Source organism: Plodia interpunctella, chromosome 1, assembly GCF_027563975.2.
Source record: "Plodia interpunctella isolate USDA-ARS_2022_Savannah chromosome 1, ilPloInte3.2, whole genome shotgun sequence".
Classification (NCBI taxonomy): domain Eukaryota; kingdom Metazoa; phylum Arthropoda; class Insecta; order Lepidoptera; family Pyralidae; genus Plodia; species Plodia interpunctella.
Genome location: NC_071294.1, coordinates 3,795,868 through 3,812,634, shown reverse-complemented (window position 1 = coordinate 3,812,634; position 16,767 = coordinate 3,795,868). Strand labels below are relative to the sequence as shown.

The following is a 16,767-nucleotide window of genomic DNA, read 5'->3' as shown; positions in this document are numbered from 1 at the left end:
AACTTAGCACTAATTACAACTTCCTATCTTTCTGCCATTGTTCGTAGGATGCTGCAATGCCTCACTACATCATCTCGTATCTTGTTTATATAAATAACAACTTTATTATGTAAATCATAAAGTGCACAATACAAAGGAGAGTCGTATTCAAATTAATATTGACGAATAATAAATTGTACATTAATATGATAATCATTGCCTATTTCATTAAGTGATCGTCCATTAATGTTCGGATTATGTCTATTATATAAAAACCTAAACTTACTGCTTTGCTATATGTACATTCGACATCAGATTAACTTTCCCAAAATTTCTTTATTTAACATGTATAAAATATATCGTATCATAGAGTATAGTACTATAAATAATAGATCGGCTACGTTGTTGTTGTCAGCGAATGCATCGACAAAACTTTACTTTTTCGTGGCGTGGATTTTAATTTATACATTAACTGAATAAAACATTATGCGAAATTTTTTATTACACTTTAAATATTTTTTTCAAAAAAACTTTGAATCCAATAAGCACACAGAAGATCTCTCAGAATTCGTATGCAAAATTAGATGTATCGTTAATTATGTATTTGCATATTAAAAGCAATTTATCAGGAAATATTTCAAGCGCGTCCGATGTTTGGATCGGGCAATTAAGTGCGAGCTTTTACTATGGTAATTCGATTTAATTAAAAGGAAATTGTATTAAGTTACACGATACTAAGTTGCGATTGGTTTCTTCCGTTGTAACACATTTGAATATCTACGCATCTTGTGATAACTTGAAAATAATACAGTAGTGGGAATTGTGAATTTTTATTATTAATCCGCTTCTCTCTGCGCTGCATGTCTTATCCGTCTGGGCTGCATCTCTTGCCCCCTCTTCTTCCAAGTTAAATAAAATATGTGGTCTCATCATAAAAGAAAATATTTAAATTTAAGCGAAGCCTATATTGTTGCACATATAAGTAGTGTTATATTTCCGATTACGAACGAATATTTCAATCAATTACAATTTACACGCAGCAAACATTTTCATTAATTACAATGAAAATTTAAGATCAGCGCATAATATTATTTTTGTAAAATTTTGTTTTCATGGTATTCATTCAATATCATAAAGGTGACAAATATTTAGAGAGGAATCAATTCGGAATATATAAAAGTCAGAAACACCCAAGCTATCAATGGAAAATAAAATAATCATAATTCAATTTTCTATTTGCCAATTAACCATCGTCTAACGAATCAGCACATTCAACAACTAGTTGAAAATTAACAAGCTCACCGCATATTGGCAGCAATATCGCGATCGGGCCCGAATCGGCTCCATCAAACTCGAGCTCATTACTCAAAATCAATTAACGTTATTAGTGCGGCGTCTTCGTTAGCCCATGATGGAGGGTAATTTATTGGCATCTCTTAATTAGGGATAAGTCTAATTGGAGGCTTAGTCGTAACGAGCCCTCGAAATCTGACGTCCCGAATAAATTGGTCGGCAGCGCCCCGCACTCACGCACTAACATATTTTGACGTGCTTCGTGCTAACAAGTCATATTTGTTTGCTTTATTAATATATTGAAATGCGAATTTCGGAACTTTGATAATATCTCTATCTCTCTACTATATCTTCTTTATTTCAATGCCTATCACTCTCTCTTTTCTGTCACTTTTTTCGACTATAAACTATCGGAGCTCAGGGTCGGATTTACTTATCCACTTCACATATTGATCCATCCATCCTTAATTAACAGACTATTGGCATGTTCTTTTTGATATTATTTTACCAAGATTTTATATCTGCCTTTTCCAATAATATTGAACCATAGAGAAAGAAACTTTGATATTTAGCTATTATTTTTAATGCCCGGATGATAATTTCTTTCAGAATTATAGAGCAGCTAGTAAACTTCTACTTCTTGTTAAACGTTTCACGATTTAGTTCAAAGTAGGGCAGGGTTGGGCTCAAATAATTAGAACATTAAATTATGCAATCTTAAAAAATAAAGATACCAACCAGCGATACACCATCACCATGTCTAATTATAGCCATTGACCAGTTTGAATCGGCTGGAATAAAGCACCTAGTATCAGGTTACATCGCGCGGTTCACTTGATCATGCGTTGTCCGCCCTCTTTTATTTGTTAGCTTTATTTTTTACTTTTTTATTTTTTTCACCGCACCGACTGTACCGCTTAGCGCTCGCCGCAGCGGCATATTAGCCTCACTAGAGCGGCGGGAATCTTTTAAATCAATTTTAAACGTTTTGAAATAACGACCTCACAACTGCGAAACGATCTTGCATGCAATCGGCTGTTTTTTTAGGGTTCCTTGGCTGAACGGAGAAAAACGGCACCCGTTTCGTCATGTCTGTCTGTCCGACCGTTTTAAAAATGTTGACACTGATTTGTTTGGTAAGGCTTATATATATAGATCTTTGAAATGTTATTGAGGTTTCTAAAACCATTTTTTTAACTCAATCGTTTCCAACAGAGACACTTCCGAAGTCGAATAAGAATGTTCAAATATAAAAAAATCATGCCGACTTAAAACATTGGACGAAAATGGATTCGTATTAAACTAATAGTCGGATGGTGATAGAGAAATATATTTTTAATACAACAATAAAAACTACCCCAAAAAGCCGTAAAATCTGCCACCATAGGCTCAATCATCTAAATCCATCAGTGAATTATTCAAAGTGACGTCATGTTGTGATGGGTGAGCGCGACTCCAATCATTGACAGTAAATAATGAAGCCACTCTCTACCACTCGGAGGACGGCGCATTCCCAATTGAGGTTTAGATATGTTAGATAGCAGTAATGCACTTAATTGGAATCCAATTATGTATATCAGCTTCCAATGGAAACACGATTACCCAAAAAAGTGTAATGGAGCCGATTGATTCCAGCAGATGGGCCCTTATTGGGAGCGGCTATGAAGCCTTAATTTGATGCAAGTTTGGTGGTAGTTCTACTTTGTTCTAATTTGCGGCGTGTGGATCCGCCTTAGAACAGGATCACCCTTGAACATTTTACGAGGCGACTACGACACACATAGCCAAGATATCTGTTAGGCAACAACAGCATGCCCAAGGAGGTGGATGTGAGACAGGCGACCGGTTGTAACATCAAAACCGAATCCTCTAAACTTTAACATATTTTTTTTACGCTGACCCCGCTCTTTGCGGTGTCATAACTTACATGAACTTACATGAACACGCTTAGATGTGAGAGAGCTAATAGTGGTAGTTCTACCATTCATCTCGCTTGGTAATGGTATGAAACCAGGGCCCCGACGGTCTATAGCCGAGAAGTAGTGGTGTGCGGGGAATGTATATCTATACGCCAAGATGATTTTGACAATCTTCTCTTGTATACCTTGAAGCCCTTGTCATTAAAATCTTTGCAATTACTATTAAAGGGCTAAACCGTTTTAATTAGCCAATTAAAGTGAACGTTCATATTTGAATTTATTCCCTTGACCTACTTGTGCATAATTTGTTTAATTTTCCTAAACTACTTAATTTGTTTAATATAAATAAACAAACCAGTTCAACAGTTATATTAGTCCGGTATTTTTGGTGGTTTAAAATTAGCTGTATAATACTTTCAAATAAGTATATGTCAGAAATAAAATCATACATATTTGGACTCATCCTGACGCTCCATACTAAATGATACTTTAACATGACGTCACGATTGAGTAACATCTTAGCGAAAAAAACTATGTTTGTTCGACAGCTACCATAATTATTGCATTTATGCTGATGACTTGTTCATTTTTATGTTTTTTTTTCTAAATGGACTTTCCAACTCAGTTTGAATGTTTGTATAATATTCAGCAGCAATGTTACAGTCATTATGACAATGATCTTTGACATCTAATTTATCTAGAGCATACCTATTTTTTACATTTTTCTAACCATGTCATCTACCTTACGCCAGGGCGGGAAACACACGCTTCGCTGTCATTATTTCCAACGAGTATAGTTACTAATCTATAAGAAACTCAACAACAAACAAGAACCTTTTTACAAACATTCACCCGTTGCGACTAATTAGCAAGTAACTAATTAACAAGTAGAAGTCAACTCATTAGTAAGCGTAATTGAAATAAGCAAGCTGGACGCTTCCGAGAAAAATCTTTGCTTAAATTATCTTCAGCGCCTATGCTGCGTTGAATTAACTAACTTGTATGGTTCAGCCAATTAAGCGTGCCTTACAGGTTTTAAGTGAAAATAATTTCAATAGACGACTGAAATAGGAGGTCATATGCTAAATAATTAGTTATAATTAAGTGCTGCGCACTGCGATTTTTTCTGACATGCGAGTTTTGGGATTATAACTTGGTTGAGCACATCTATCATCCCACAATATATTTATGCGATGCCTAAGGAAAGTTTACGTCAGGCAGGCGATTTGTAGAAAATCACTGCCGAGTCATTAAAAAAATCAGGTTTGTTTTATGCACTGAACCCAGGCTTCGTAGTGTCACAGCCTCGAATGCAACATCGAATGAGAAGATGAGAGAGAAATCAATGCAGTCCCTCTAATTGAGAGTGTACTTTGACTATTAAGCCTGGGATATTAAGTTTGACCGGCAATCAAAGTGCATTGGGTGAATAAAGGTGAGACTGCATACCTGCAGAGGGTTCCGCGCCAGGGGTTGGTGATGCGACACGTGCGAATATCGATAATTTGCCAAATTGTGCTCAATTACCGATAATCGTCATGAAAATAATACATATACTTCAAACCAAAACTATAAAGCGGGATATAATAACAATGATGACAAATACCCAGTTAATCTGATAGCAAAATTCAAAACACCTTAGCTCTACCGGATTCCTTGAAATATGAGTTTTATCCATTGAATTGATTAAAGTGATTTAAACTTATGAATATTATGATATCAATAAAGATTAATAATAACCAGTCAGTTAAGTATATTCAAAAGGTAATTACTGTATTGTTAATTAATAACGCAATATCCAAATTTCGCAATTTATTTTGATTACAAGTGCGTGTGTATACTAATGACATTGAATAAATTTATTACCACTTCGGCAAAAAAATATGTTATAATTTACCCAATGTTTCAGACAACAATGCTTTACATCTATATAATTTTACACATTCATCAATTATCATCTAACAAACATATTTTATGTATGTAGTTATTTTATGCACTGGTTATTTTAATTTAGATAAAAATTAGATCAGCTCAATAAAATGTATCATACAACTTAACATCATTCAGATTCGGAACTTGAAATCAATTTAGCGTGGTGTTTAGCCCACTTATCGACTATTGTTGAACCGAGATGCTTGCTTTGTGACGATTCCCATCCCTACGGGCGCCCGGCGGGGGGTGTTCGATGATTGATGGCTGGCCGGCTGCACGCCGCGTGGGGAAGAGAAAGCGATATCGTCGGCCATCGGACCTCTCGCTCGCGCTCACAGCAGGCTGGCCTCGTAATTGAATGGCAATTACCTGGGCTGTAAATATGACACAAGCGCGTAATTGTAGGAGTGGAACGCGTGAGGCCCGCGACTGGGACCGCAGTGTGAATGCAGCCTTTGAGATGAAATATTGAAATCACGTGCACATGTATCTTCATATATCGCTCGGCTACCGTCTTTCTTTAATTATGAATTACAGAACCCGTTTCGTACACAGAAGAAAGCACACAAATTCATATTATTAATAAATGTTTCGAGCGCGAGTGATTGGATTGCCTTAAATATTTATTCTACAGGCTTTTCTTGTTTAACTACTGTCTGTTTCAAGATATTTTTACTAAGTTTTTTGCTTCATGGGAGGTATTTTCATAATGCAAATGGCAGTGTACTATTATATTCGTCTAAAAGTTTCCATTGTAGTTAAAAAACACTGAGTAATGAATTCATAAAAAAAACTTCTCTCATAAGTTCGGAGGTCAAATGAATGTAACGTAGCCAGACATATGTTAACGTTACATGGAAAACAATTGTCTCAACCATTTTAGCCACGCTCGGTAATGGCGGGGATCAAAATATGGTAAACATTAAAATAAACATAGCCATTTATAATTTTAACATGTCACAAAATTGATATCTTCCTCCTTATCCCGTAATTCTCTATGCAGACGCTCGATATCCTTATTCTTAGTTTACTTATCGAGTATTTTTTTTGCTACCAAGCAGGCAAACAAGCATGCGGCCCACCCTGACGTTAAGTGGTCACTGCAGCCTATGCATGCAGCACCATCAGCATTGAGCGATTTTGGTCGCAACGCATGGAAAACGTCCTGTTTCCTTCCATTTATTTTCTTAGTTAACAGAAGTTCTCCAGGTTGTCCCAATATTTCTTGAACACAAGAATCACATAGCTATTAGTTTGTGGCTTTAGTAAATATTATTTAATTTAATTTAGATTTATGTAATATGACGTAAAAAAGTGTCTGTGAAGGTCTAATTTCTGAATAAATAATTTGATTTGGATTTCATAGAAGAATTATCATAGCAACACATTTTTCAGGCTTGTTTATTTGATGTGTCTATATCGCAAATTTTTATTTCTTAGTCAATTTTGCTCCTCGTATTCAAGCGCTTTTTATCTAAGTTAGCCTCCGGAAATTCAGCGCCAGATTTCTGTGGCGAATAGAACATACATCTCGTATCATCGAAAGTCGAAGAATCACTCGCAGATTACTTTTAACGGCTTATTGGTAAAGGTATAATTAAGAACTTAAAACAGTTATTGTATTTTAAACAGTAGCATCAGTATACTAGCCCAATCTCCAGTATATATTCGCTTGATTGACTTTTGTAACCTGCACTGGTGGAGAAGCAGAGAGCAATAAAGCACGATGGGATGCCTTTATGTTATAAGTATTATTTATATTTCTCTATTGTGGAGTATTTTGATAAGACTAAAGAGAGGTGACTATATGTGTATAATATACCGATGTATATATTATACACATAGAGTCACCTCTATATTATCCTTTATTTTAGTTAACAGCCATCACAACTGGTGTCAAATTTTATCGTTCTGACCCTGGCAAGTTCACCTGTCCAGTTTTCTATGCTTTTTGTGATTCATTGTTCTGTTAAAGTGTGAAAAACCAGATTGTCTTACGATGAAGTATGACTGTAATTAAAATACAGTTCTCATTATAAAGAGCCTACGTTATAACTACATATAAATGTAATATTGTCACCTTAATTTAGTGTTAGATTGTCACTACGAGTTGATTTAGATACAGGTACCTACAATTAAAATAGTGTTATGAAGAGAACACACAGAAGCTTTTTTTAAAAGGTAGAATATTAAACTCTTACACAATAAATATATTTTGTCCTTTACGATAAACCATTTCACAATATCATGCTCATTAAGAAAATTGTCAACATTGTGCTAATTTTAGTTATGTACTCGTATATTCCCATCGACCTTTATACTTAGCTATTTTAATTATTAAGTAAATATTAATTTGCAAGCAAATTGATAGTAAAACCCGTCCGCTCTTCAAATTCGAAAACTTCTTAAATAAGTAGAAAAACATTAAAATTTTCAAATGTAATGTTAATTGTCCAAGCGAGACTGTTAATAGCACCTATTATTTTTATGGCCACTCAAGCAATGATGTGAGTGTTTATATTTTAGCTGTTAATTAAATAAATTTACATACAAATAGACACATGGTGTTGGCACCAGGCTCTGCCGACGTTGCGCCTGCGGCGGTCGAGTTTACCGCCACCTGTTTCACAAATGTTCTACTTTCATCCATGTTTTTTACGAAATTGTATTAATTGACACATTTAAGTTTACTTTCCGTTGATGAAATTATTAAAAAGCTAAATAAAAGTCCTTAGTGAATATTGAAACAAGAGCAACAACTGGCGGTGGAATGGTGGTGAAGTAACTGAATAACAGTTTCTCGTAATAGCAATCTGCACTACCTATAAATCAAAATGACATTTTTTGTCGGTTTTGGGGTTATATTCGGAACTATTTAGCATTTTCCAAAATTCTTTCACCAGTAAGGATCTACATTATTCCCGAGTGACATAGAGTACATTTTATTCATTGTATACCCACAAGCTCAATTAATTTACAAGCCTCAGTGTAACTAGAACCAGGATCTTATATCTTTAAAATAGTCTACTATCCATCGAGAATATATAAAACATTTAAACTTATTTTGAAGACGTCAAAAATTATCCGCGAAAAAACCTGATTGTCCGAAGAAAGCTTTTGCAAATTTAAGCCCGAAGCTTGAAAGCTTGCAGCAAAGCAATGCAGTCATTCAAGGCCGCGAGCCGCATGAGACCTATAAAAGCTCGAACGAGTTCGAAGTACGAGTCGACTCCTGCCTGACCTGTTGCACTTCCTAATGGGCAGAATAAATTATGCTCATGCTTACTTAAATTAATTATAAAAAATACACGTTTCATAGTAGAAACATAGTAATTGCAATATTAATCGAACATTTATTTTCCATTCAGGATTCCTTCTGGCGTGGGAAAAACTTTTACGTCTGTCAACCAGTTCATACCCATACAAAGTAGCTAATTAGCATTTGTTTTCCCTATATATATTTTCCTAGTAGGGTGTACTCCTTAGTCTCTTAAAAAAATCTACATACTTTACTGTAAAATATAACCTGAATAAACAAATGATTTTCAGAGACAACGTTCTATTTTTCAAATATAATAACAGGTATCCATTAAGCGCATAGACAGTACATGACAAAACGCCAGGAGTCAGGTTTTAATTGGCATGGTGTCGAGTACCGACCACGGGGGTGAGGGGGGCACGGGGGGCACTAACCAACCACTCAGTTTTTCTCTCACCCTCCTTCGCAACAGGTGGTTAGATGAGCCAAAATTTAACAAATCATCTTTTATTTCTAAACAGTTCTTTGGAAACATCATGTATATGCCACTGATTTCATCGCTTTCCCGATGACACGATTATAGCCGATTCATAAATTATGATTTACATCCCGGCTTACTGGCATAAATCATTATTACTTAGTCCAGGCTATCAGCCCGCACAGCACTTTCTTCGGCCATTTAGTCGTTTACTCAGTAAACAATGGCTCATAATTCGCATTAATCAGAGCTACTTCAATATCAATCGTTCATTAAACATTACAATCGTTCATTTAGAGTTCTCACGGCTCATTAAAGTCTTTTTCGTGATTCGGCGACCGCGTCTACCGTTTCCCGAAGCACAATGAGCGGGTGATTCGGCGGCGAATAACGAGGGCATTTTGTCGGGGCCTCTCACGTCCGTCGCCTTCCGACGCTCAATGAAAGTTTACCTGCAAGCGTAACGAGCGATTTGTCCCCTGGTCCCTGCCCCGCTCGGTCCAAATCAAAGCCCATTCACATCTGCATGCCACCACAATGCTGGCAATTAGGCCGCGCTCGCTCCTACAATCGAAGGTAATGCGCTCGTTCGATGCCACGCCACCTTGCGCCTTGCAACTACCTACAAAGTAATGAGAATGAGGAATTTTCTCTGTTTACAAGACAAGGATAATTGGTTATTTAACAGTTAAAAATAACATAGAAAAGGACAGGCTACGCGGCAGAGCAGATCGAACGAAATTTGTTTTAAGCTGAAGCGATTGTGCGCCAATCGTATCGTGCGATATGTTCCAGTTCCATCCACGTCGTCACAAATGGCTGATGATTAACTAAAAATGAAGAAAATAAGAACAAGTGAACATTTGTAAATAACTAATTACGTGGATTCTAAAGAACCTATCTCAGATATAATGCAAGCGTTATTTCTGTACTCTCAATATTACTTCAAGTATCTTAAACATGATGCATCGAATACGGATTAGTGCGATTTTAAATTGTGTTGCTGACTTGCTTACCTGAGATTGCCGATTGAATGGTTCCTCGCGGTTGGTTAGGTTCAATGTACCAACGTTCGGTTCTCTTTGTGCAGTAGATTGCTGCTTTGTGTTTCGTTTCAGGTAATTTCACGCGGGTTGCGTACTTACAAAAAGTGATTTTTATTAATAATTATGATTATAAATATTTGTTTAAAAAACTAAATAAAACGTTCTTAATTTCTCAATTCATTGGGGGTATAATATGCATGGTTACATTGGTTTAATATTACCTTTAATATAATTTTTAATTGTACAGTTTAATTTATTCTCATGGAGAACATATTATGTTGCACATGCAAATTCATCAATCGGCTTTAGCGTAATAATCGCTAAGAAATAAATATGGAAAAAGTAGTTGTATAGTGGAATGTTCGAAAAGAAGTCCAACTGGGATCCAGCCAGACGGGGTCGGAGCCAGACTCCGTCGTCACCAATCGTCGAGGTCTGGGTCAAACGCCATTGTAGGTCCACCTGCCACTTGATTTGATACACACACGGTTGTTATATAATTACACGATAAAACAAATTCGTACTAACGCCTTTCTGCATAGGATCACTGAAATCGAAATAACTATATTGTTAAAAAAATAATTACTCATGATTTCGGACAGAATCCATAGTAAATGGATGAATGACTTGGTATTTTTCTGCGCAGATTAAAGCATGCATTGGAACGCCTGACATGATGAATACGATTAAGTATCTTGTCAATGTAATGTCACATGTAATGCAATGAAAATAAATAAATATAGCATAGTTTTGTATAAATGCTTTATTTACCTACCGCATTGAAAAATCAACAATAAATACCGAAACCGACAAAGTTTGAACTGTTCGCGGATAGTGTGGAGCCGGCATTAGAAATCTATGAGTTTACTTATAACCGTTTTTTGAGTTCTCTCTGTACTATGCCTTTCATGTTAAAGGTATAACATAACATACATTAATGCAGCTAATAAATCAGTTTCACTTCTTAATTGGTTTTGTTTTTCGAATTTAGTTGCATAATTATAGCCTAATTAATCTAATTAGCGTTTGCAGTTTCTTGTTTCAATTTAAATCCATGGCAATTAGCGGATAACATATTTGATTTAAACACAAACCTCGATGCTGACATAATAAGATAATATATTGGGTTTATGAGTAACTAACGTCAATTAGGTTATGAAAAATGTCGTAGAGGACAAATATTTGGCAGTCATCCATGATGGATGATAAATTTATAACCTTGCTCGCGATGTCATAGACTTTTTCAAGTCCGTCTTCTTCTTGCTCCTCACCAAATCCTATTTTAATTGGGGTCAGCGCTACTGTCTGTTTACTGTTATCATTAATAATACTCTCCTTCCATCTGTTCTTCAGTCTTTCATTTTCTCTCCTTCCATCCACAATCATTCAAGTATTATATATTTGTGGTCGGAGTAATAATATTATTTACTTTAAACATAAATGTTCATATTCAACTATTTGGAGTGATTTTAGAAAATATAGATTCATATACAATTGTCAAAATGACTTATTAACGAGTTAAAAATGTCAAAAATTAATTAGAACCTAATGATGAATTACATCATATTTTTTAATTTGTCTTACAAAATCCGAAATGAGGATATTAGTTCCGGTCACAATTATCCGAGAGGAGGAGGTTGCATATTAATTTTTGAGGTATAGTGTTATATACGCGTCCCCTTAATTCTTTATTAATCCTTTCAGGTATTCAATTGCCTTGAATAGATCTCTTCATATGATAAACAAGTCGTTGTGCATATTTCTTCTGAGTACATCATGTGTTTTTTATTACACATTCTGTTTTTAATATTATTGCAGATTATATTGCATAAACTCTAAGATTAAAAATAAAGTTTGGGCCCATATAATTAAAAATATACACAACTTGTATAACTGTTATATTTGTATGGAAATTCGTCACAATTATGATTATAGTAATCAAACGGGACATGGAAAAAACGAGTGAAACGGGAACTAAGTTACAAGACTGGGTCAAACTTGGTCTGGGATTTGGTCATGTGGGTCATTAGGGTCCGTGATCAATGAAAATTAATGTCGGCATCGTCATATTTTTATTTTTGTAGAATTGAATATTACAATATTTCCATACTTATTCAAGTATTCGTTAAACCCACAATGATACAGATTATACATTTGACAATCGTGCCGTGGCCGTGTGGGAGGCGTCTCTAGCAAGTCATTAAGGAGCATTCACATCCGACAATATTCTTCATTTGCGTACCGGGCGGCCGTCATTTGGCGCATTGTATCGCTCGCCCTTAACTGCAGCAGTGCAGTGTGACGGGGCCTTAATTGTACCCTTGTTTTCAGTTTCCATACATAAGCTGTTTGCACTGCATCTGGGTTGCTTATTATTGAAATAACAGCTGTTTTTCTTAGTGTTTGTAAAGTACGAGTAGTATAGGAATGATAACTGCGAAATTCGGTACGCTAAGAAATCGATGTCAAAAAATGACATTTTTTTTCCGTCCCATAAAATTTGCCAAATCGGATTTAGATGGAAAATGGAAGTTTTTATTCTTTTTCGCAATTTTTTGACAGTTATTGTTTTCCATGGGAGTAATTATATGGAAAAAATGTTTATTACTCGTAAAAAACAATTGAGTGAAACAAATGAAAAAAAAAACTTTATAATCAACAAATAATTACTTAAATCAAATTAATTAATGTGTATTCTACTGCTCATTAAAAAACTTAAGCGTTTTCATTTCAAAACCATAAAAAATAACTCGATTAGTTTTCATTTAAAATCCATAAAAAATAACTCGATTAATTAGACTTTAAATTAACATTAATGAATTTCAATAAATTTATATTGGTACTTAAATTTAGAATTGACATTGAAATCGAATATTATAAATAATTAATCGATTGGATACATAGAAAAAGATTCTAATTAGTAATTACTAAATTACTTAACGCATCACATGCCTCTCTAATAAAATAAGCGTTCACCTGCCTTTAATCTTATCCTTCTAAATGTGTTTCCTATACCACCTTTATTACAAAGGAATAGAGTCTAAAACACAAGATACGAATATCGATCTAATGAAATTGTACAGAACAGGTTGTGTATAACGGTGCATTTGTTTTCTTTTGACTTTCTACAAATTACAAGACATTATAGTGGCTATAGTTACGTATGTTGGACATAAGTTATTCAAAAATATGTAAATTAGCTTATACATCCCTGTCCTTCTCCAAAGTTTTTCTAAATATCGCAAAAAATAAACAACCTATACCTATATTTGTTCATCATTTATTGTAAGTAAAGCTTAATTAATAGTCATAAGTAGAATTTAAAAAATATTTGCCACCTATAAGAAATATATATATACGTATTTAAGTTTAGTTTTTCTTTTCATTTTGAGTGCTATTTAAATTACTTACTTATTTAATAAACTTATTTAATATTCGGATAAGTACATAATATTACTTTCACCTTAATAATATTTTCTTTTTTATATAATATACATTACAATAATAACCATTAGGTAAGTATATAACTATAATCAAAATATAAATATTAAAACATTCCCATCATAAGACACAAGACTTCCTAAGATCCCTAGTAGATATGAGTCACTGATTACACCATTATTATAGACATAATGCTCATGATTAATATAGCCCATTAACTTTAAACAAAGATTAATTTCGGAGCGAAGATCAACCGGCCCTCGATTCGATCAGCCCTGTGCAGTCTATTTGAAACACCATATGGACCGATGTAGTTGTAATAGAGGTGATTATGCTGTGCATTATGGTGACTGTACTATGAAAACCATAATGGGATTACGTAAATTAAAGTTGCTTAAGAAAATTATCCGTACTATACTATTATACTATTAATAATTAGTAAAAAAAAATCAACAAAAATTCAAAAAAAAAATAAACAAAAATTTTTTCTCTTTATAATATTATTATATTATAAAGAGAAAAGATTTTTGTTTGTAATTTAATAATAAAGTCAAAAACTGCGGGGCCGCGATTTTGATGAAATTTGGCACAGATTTTTACCTTCCTCAACCATTTAGCAAAAACAAACAACTAATTTCTTTTAAAATTCCTCATTCATCTATATGCATACCTACCTTTTATTCAGTAGTATTTTCTTCGGAACGTTCATTAATGATTAAATTATAAAAAATATTAAATGTAACATTATTTATTTAAACTTTATGGCACCACTTTAAAACCTATTCATTATATTTACTAGGTGTATTTACTAGGATATCATGGTAATTACTAGGTGAATTTAATTCCAGAATTATCTGTGAAAAATGGTAGAGTGAAAATAGGTACCTAGATTGAATTAGGATACCTATTAGTTTAAGCTGAGTGTGAGATGAGACGACATAGGGATGAATACAACCTGTTTATTCGATCGGTCTGTCAGACAGACATCAGACAGACCGATCAGACAGATCGAATTGTAAATACAATTATTTGCAATGTCGTACCGACCTCGTGAAGAATAAACTAAGGATTAGGTTTAATACCCAAGTTCTTATTACTTATCAGTTTCTTATGACTTTAATTGGCAAGCGGATATTAACGACCTATATTTATTAGGTACATCATCTTAATTACATTGTCACGCACGGATATAAACTTCCAGTGGGAGACGTACTTATAAATTAAACGTGTGTTTAATATGGAACAGGACATTTTGCTAAAGTCCTATCGTAAATAAGCCACGGGAGCCGTAAATTTCGTATCACGGAACAGCAACCAATTAGCAAGTGGCCCCGTCAGACCCCCTATACACGTTTTTATCCTGACATTCAGACATCTGACTTCGTCAAAATAACTCACTCCAACTTATTTTATTTCTGTATGCAAATGCACTCCAATTAGCGGCACTAACGTTTCTTGGTAATATTCATTATTTCAAGTCGGGATTTTTTCCCTAAGCTACGTACCTAATTAAACAAGAACAGAGAACGGAACGGATCCTTCAGCTTGTGCTTATTAACGTTCAATCTTTATTGGCGTCCATTGGTCTAATTAATTAAATTAAAGTATTAAGGAGTAGGTGAAGGTTGCGGCCGTCTTGAAATTTAAAAACTTAACGTCGTCGCCGTAACGACTCGCCGAGTATACAAGGGGAGGCGAATTAATCAAATAATACGGCTGAGGCGCGGGGCCAGCGCCCCCTACGAGCCCCACCCCCCGCGCCCCGCGAGCGACCGCGTGGCTCAGTCGCGATCGAAACGCCGAAGGGGAAGTGTCGCCGCTCCCCGCAAAACGTTCCTACTTTTTTCGAAGTTCTCTCTACTGGTTTTGTTTTAAAGTTTTGCAAAGAAGTTTTATGTGTCCAGTCTTTTATCCTGTTGAACATAAAGGTTAAGAGACTGTATTCGGCCGCGTAGTTTATTGAGTTTTACGTTGGTTGTGTTTTTTGTTATTGTTGAGTTTTTTTTTGTTTGGTGAATCGTGTCGGTCCGGAGACCGCCCGGTCCCGCACCAGCTTGGACGCGCCACGAACAGACCCCAGAGAAGAGCCTTTAGGTAATTATTTGGAAGACGCGTTTGATGTATGAAACTGACAAGAACGCGGCAAAGCCGACTGGCACCGATCTGCAATGCAGAATGTTTGTAAACAGTCTGGCATATGTATCATAAACAGTGATGTGATATTATCAACTCTTCATCTGACAGAAAACACACAGATGTGGAAGAACTAACAGACAATAATGTTTATGGCAATTTTGTGTTGTCTAGAAATGCTCGTGTTTTTATGACAGTTAAGGTCCTTTTTGTTGTTAGACCTATTATAAACAAGGCAATAAATTTGGAAATTTGAAAGAACTGCCGGCTTTCTTTGAGGTCACAATATTTTTGTAAGTTTACAATAGGTACTAGTTGTATCTGGTAGTACCTAGAATCTGGAATAGAATAATAGCACGTGGGCATTTATGAAAATTTTTGAAAATAAGAAGTAGATTGAGAAATTAGTTGATTGAGAAATTAAGAACATAAGAAGATACCTCCCTAGGTAACAATGAAATTAAATAACGCGAGTTTCGATTCGATAGGTATGAAACCTGGCAGTAATGTGCATTGTAAAATAATGTGAGTTGCAACAATAATACCTATTAAACTTGATCAATTCAAAAATCTAATAATAGATATATATTGACTGATTCTCATAAATAGCTACTTACTAGTCCATTTTCATGAGGTGGAATTCAATTATTCACGAGAATAATTAACCCATCAGAGATTTATTTACATTGAATATCAATTTTCTTTAAAATAAACCTACTTTTAATTAAAGCTTTAACGAAAAACAAATAGAGATGAGAAGCGGCGCACAACCCTTGCGAAGGCAGGGCCGTCCGTCATGCTGGGGTTGGTAATAACGTTGTAGGCCAATTTGTTTATTTCAATGACATTTAATTTGAATTCATTATGATGGGTGGAAATAATCACATCAATGTCATTGAACTTGATAATTTGTCGCTTTCTTCGAGAAATGTCCAAAAAAATAAGTTAACTTTTAGCCTAGAACCCGTCACATCGTGATTTTCATGATTTTCATCAAAGTCTAACATATATTTTTATCGTAGAACAAGGATACAAAAGTACAACAATTCGTTAATTTGCTTGGATGCGTAATAAGACGGGTTAAAATTAATTAAAAATATATTTAAGCAATATTTATTATACAGACTACTTCATTTCATCGCTGGTTTAATTAAAACGAGTGCCCCTCCCCCTCCGGGCGTACCCCCTCGTGGGCGTCTCTGCTTATATTTAGATAATTGTACAATCATCTAAATTAATGAGAGCTCTCGTCCGGTACTGGCCTCCATTGTATTGTGTTTATGCTGG

General features: G+C 34.8%; 1 protein-coding gene across 2 annotated transcripts in view; it reads left to right on the top strand.

Annotated features, from left to right (window-relative positions):
* Positions 1 to 16,767, top strand: part of LOC128670431 (uncharacterized protein) — a 143,069-nt gene that overhangs the window by 38,606 nt on the left and 87,696 nt on the right. The window contains exon 1 of one of the 2 annotated variants that reach the window (XM_053746086.1): positions 15,135 to 15,441. The exons of the other annotated variant lie outside the window; for it this stretch is intronic. The gene's annotated coding sequence lies outside the window, so the exon portion shown is untranslated. Of the gene's footprint in view, positions 1 to 15,134; positions 15,442 to 16,767 lie in introns of those variants that run through there. 2 annotated transcript variants of the gene reach the window in all.